This window comes from Miscanthus floridulus, chromosome 10, assembly GCF_019320115.1.
Source record: "Miscanthus floridulus cultivar M001 chromosome 10, ASM1932011v1, whole genome shotgun sequence".
NCBI lineage: Eukaryota > Viridiplantae > Streptophyta > Magnoliopsida > Poales > Poaceae > Miscanthus > Miscanthus floridulus.
In genome coordinates, this window is record NC_089589.1 from 92853603 (window position 1) to 92858424 (window position 4822).

Here is a 4822-nt window from a genome sequence, read left to right on the forward strand (position 1 = left end):
TTCATCAATTATCCAAAACCAAACTAGGGCTTTCAATCCCCCCCTTTTTGGTAATTGATGATAACCTTTCCCAAAGATATTTGATGAAAAATTTCTTGGATTCATGTTGCTTGCCCAAGCATATTACCATGTGTAAAGGTTATGGACAAGTTTCATAAATCCAAAATTGATAGTATTAGCTCCCCCTACATATGTTCTAAGAGTTTGGATTTGAAAGCTTGCACATATGCATGAATAGAAAGTTGGGGAGAGTAATAGCTACTAAATGATGCTAAGGTGAAAAAATGGACCTTTGAAGCATGATACTAATCGGAGTTGCCATTTGAACACCATCCTTAGCACCATGATTTGCTAGATATCACTTGAAAACAAAAAACACTAGATACCTCATGAGATCAACATTAGAAACAGGTTCTAGTACCACTTGTAAAACCAATTCAAGTGTCTAGCTATCCTATGCAAGCTAGTTTTCATTACATCGATCATTTTCTATACTCTAGCATACAATACACAAGCATGGATATGGAGTTTTAAAACTTGTGCCATTGAAGCAAACATATGTAATGCACATACAAATGCAACAAACAAGTTTAAAAATTTAAACTTGTAATGCAACATACAAGCTTGCTCCTCCTACTTGTGTGCTTCAAAATTTAATTGATCCCCTTCATTTCTCCTATCTTATCTTTGTGTTACTTCTCCCCCTTTTGCAATATGTTTGGGAATTTCCCTCCCCCTTTGTCATCGATGACCACAAAAGGTGAGCTCAAATTTTAGATAGGTTGTGAGAAACCATGTGAAGTGAGGATCATTTATCCAAAATTTGGTTCAATCTAGATCACTTTGCAAAAGATATTTAACTCTATTTGATCTAAGGACAAGCTTCTTCACACCTCCAAATAAGGGTTATCATGCACCATGTTGAGTTAAACACTTATAGCTTATTTTCTAGATCAAACACTAGGTTCACAAGCCCACTGTTGGTATATTTAACGCACACAGATAAATCCGCAAGCGCACGGATACCGCTGTAGCTTTCACCCAGAAGTATTCCAAGTATTGTATCCATAGGGAAACATGTGAGACTAACTACAGTCTAACTTAACAAGGGGTAACGATTAGGTTAAGGGTTAATTTAACTAGGAGTAGCAACAAGGTTAGGATAAATCGGAGCATAGAGGGGATAACTAAGGGTCTCTAGTTCTGAGTTGGGTAAGCTTATGTCTTTTACTGTTCAACTGGGGACATTACTTAAGAAAAGACACCAGCAGAGGATGCTTTCCTTAGTAACCAGGTCCTACGTGCGCCTACAGACCTTCATTGCTCACTACACTCTGGGCAATTGTTTCTAGTAGGCAATTTCAAACCTTCATTCTAGCAATATCTGAAGAAAGGACAATTCCAATGTGATTCAGCTTGCTTTCTTTCATACCTCTCTTTCTCCTATTGACGCTGGTATTCCTTCTCTTCTACCCAACGTTGATAATCCTTTTCCTTTTGTCGTTGCCATTTATTCAATAGAATTTGAGATGTGGCACATGGCCTTATCACCCCATCCCTTGACATCTCTCCCTATTCATATCAGCTCTTATGTTGGTCATGACGCCTTCTAATCTCTATATATTCATCAGTCGATATTTGCATCTCGAGATCGACTGTTCTAGTTTCTTTTGCTCTGATTGATGTTAGGACTTTAGTCTTCCCTTTGAGCAACCTAGCATCAACCATGTTCTGATCTCTTGGGAAAGAATTATCATCAACTTTCATCTTTCGAGGTGTATCAAATTTGAGTTTCCCTTGCTGAATAGCCCTCTGTATTTGTTGCTAAAAAATTCTACACTCACTAGTAGAATGAGAAGTGGCGTTATAAAATTTGCAGAACTTCTTATTCTTTAACTGATCAGGAGGCAACATAACATGATTGACGGGCAACTTGATCTGTCCCTTCTCAAGAAAGAAATCGAAGAGCTTGTCCAATTTTGTGACGTCGAAATCATAGCTCTCTTCAACTCCTTTTTCCCAAGGATTTAGCACCATTACTGTCTTCTTGCCCCAATTCCATTCGGCCACAGCAATCTCTTCTTCTTCATCGCCATCACTAACTGGACATGGATTATAAGCCTCAGCGATTGTGGCACTCTTCTAGAATCGGGTATCTCTACGAATCTTTTGAACTGATAGCGCTATTTTTTGAGCCAACGACAGTATTTGGCCTGCTGTGCCAAAATTACCCATTTAATTTTGAACTTGCCCCATTGGCTGTTGCACATGTTGTACTAACGATCTAGGATTATGTTGCTTTTGATCCGTAGTGGTACCTTGAACTTGCTCAAATGAGCTTTGAACTACCTGGACATCATCATTACCAGTTAGTGCTGCTTCTTGATGGCTAGTGCCAGCTTGATTAGTCCCCTGAGTCGACGGATGTGAAATGTTGTAATAAGCCGGCCCAACCTAATCAATTGGATATCCATGAAACACCACCTTCATGGTATTGTGGAATGTGTTAAAAAAGTTGTATTGTGGTTCAACATGGCATCATGAACAGATTTGTTCACAGCATCTATGAAGAAATGTCTATCTTCAGCTTTGTCTGTATCTGACTGCCCATGCAATAAAACTCTTGGTAGTTGATATTTCTAAATAACTTTATTGTGACGTGTCTTGGTGTAGGACAACAAACACTTGTTCTGAAATTCTTCTATAGCTTTGCTGATGACATCTTTATCTTCATTAGGTAGGTCTTCATAAGGCACCATAAGGATGTCACTGTTGTTGTGAGTTGCCATGATGATTGTGGTGTCCCACCAGGCATGCTAGAATGTGTGTCGGTGCAAAAACGTGTCGATGCGCCTGGCACACAGCAAGCCGGAAGGATCAGCTTGATGGAACAAGGCTAGAGATCTGCTTGGCTTCAACGTAGGGCTAGTCGATCCTGCGAATTCCTGAAGGCGTGCCAGTCAATTTGACCTGCAATTGATAAGGAGAGAAAGTTTATCAGTAATTTAAGGTGGAACATGCCGGTTTTTGCCCAGACAGTTCCAAGTGTGCCGCTTCGGGAGCAGCTAGACAGAGAAATCGACTAAACAGCCGATACGCGAAGAAATTAGCTATTCAGGATTGTAAAGCTCGTGGGTTGCGATTGATTTTATAATGACAAGTACAATGTATGTAGATGTAAGTAAAATCATCAGCTAGGTGGATTTTACCAGTGTAAAGCATTGAGTCGATGAGTTCAACGAAAAAGGATATAACATGCCAACAAATCAACTGTCTAGTACAAATGGATCTACCAACGCTCTGAATCTAATCTGTTACCATCAACAGTGATGTTCGACTAGATTGATGGCAACTATGATGATAATAACAAACTAAAACCGAAGAATCCGTAAAACTGTCTATACATTGATAGATTTTTTGAGAGACACGCTATATGCGTGAAAGCACAAGCGAATCGGCTAAAATAGTTGATTCAGGTAGAAAAGGGTCTACAACATATGAACAATCAACTATTTCACATGGACAGACCTATAAACTAATCAGACCTAACCTGTTATCTTTAACAGTGGGGTTCGACAGGATCGATGGCAGCCATGATAAAGACAACAAATCAGACCTTTAAATTAAACAGATCTATTCACATTTAACAGAATCATGGAGACACACTGTAGGCGTTAAAGCATAGGCGATCGGCTATTTAGCCGATGCGGGCATAGCAAATAGTCAGGGTCATGCCTAGTCAAAAGAAAATCTACCAGCTAGCATCCTCCGATCTAAAGTACTAACAGTGGGGGTCGACCGGATCGATACATCTATAATAGCGAGCTATGGACCAGATTCAACTAGCTTGTAAACCTTCTCACGATCAAACATGCCTTGACCATGTGCTATGCACGACCAAGATCAAAGCAGAACAGCCGATGAAACATAATCCGTTGTTTAAAGTAAGAGCCGTTGTAATGTAACAATAATAAACGATGGATTAAAAGGATGTGAGGCCGATCTAGATCGATCTCGATCGTGCAGGTTGATATTGCTAAAAACTAATGGCAATAAGAACATCAGCAAAATTAGTAACATAATGAATCTACCAGATAGATGCCACCCTTAGGTAGAGCCGATAACTTGACCTTAATCTAATTCGAGCAGTGGAGGTCGAACTTAACCGATGCAGCCATACTTGAACTAGATAAGTATCGATAACTAGCTTATGCTAGAGCTCATAGTGGAGGTCGAACTTAACCGATGCAGCCTTACGGGCAGAAGTATAAGCCATGACGGTACTTATAGACAAGCCGAAGGTCGGCCGGACCGATGCAGCCCTACTTGTTGAAGAACTCGCCGAGATCTACACTACTCCTACTCCTAAGGGTTGGCGTGAAGCAAAAAAAAAGTAATTGGTATTGATTGATTGGATGATCTTTACAATAGCCGAGGTCCAATATTTATACCCGGAACCTAGGCATGAATCCTACTCAAGTATGACTTATTACAATCTTTGGTATAAAAGAAAGCATTCCTAATTTAAGATAACTTGGAACCTAATCTTTCCCTTTTTGTAGAGTCCGACATGTCTTTCCTGACGCCAACCATAGCTTAATGGCGTTATCTGCTGATATCGACCCTTACGCAATCGATTCCTTAATGATGTAATCTTGGAAGCTTCGAGTTTTTCTGCATTCTTCTTCCAATTTTTTGGTGTGAACACATGCCCCCCAATTTTGGGATAAAAATAATTTTATTCCAAAATTACCATGTCTGTTCCTCCGATGGGTTCGCAATCATGGGTAGAGAATCTTGATCTAGGGCCTACTATCCTTCA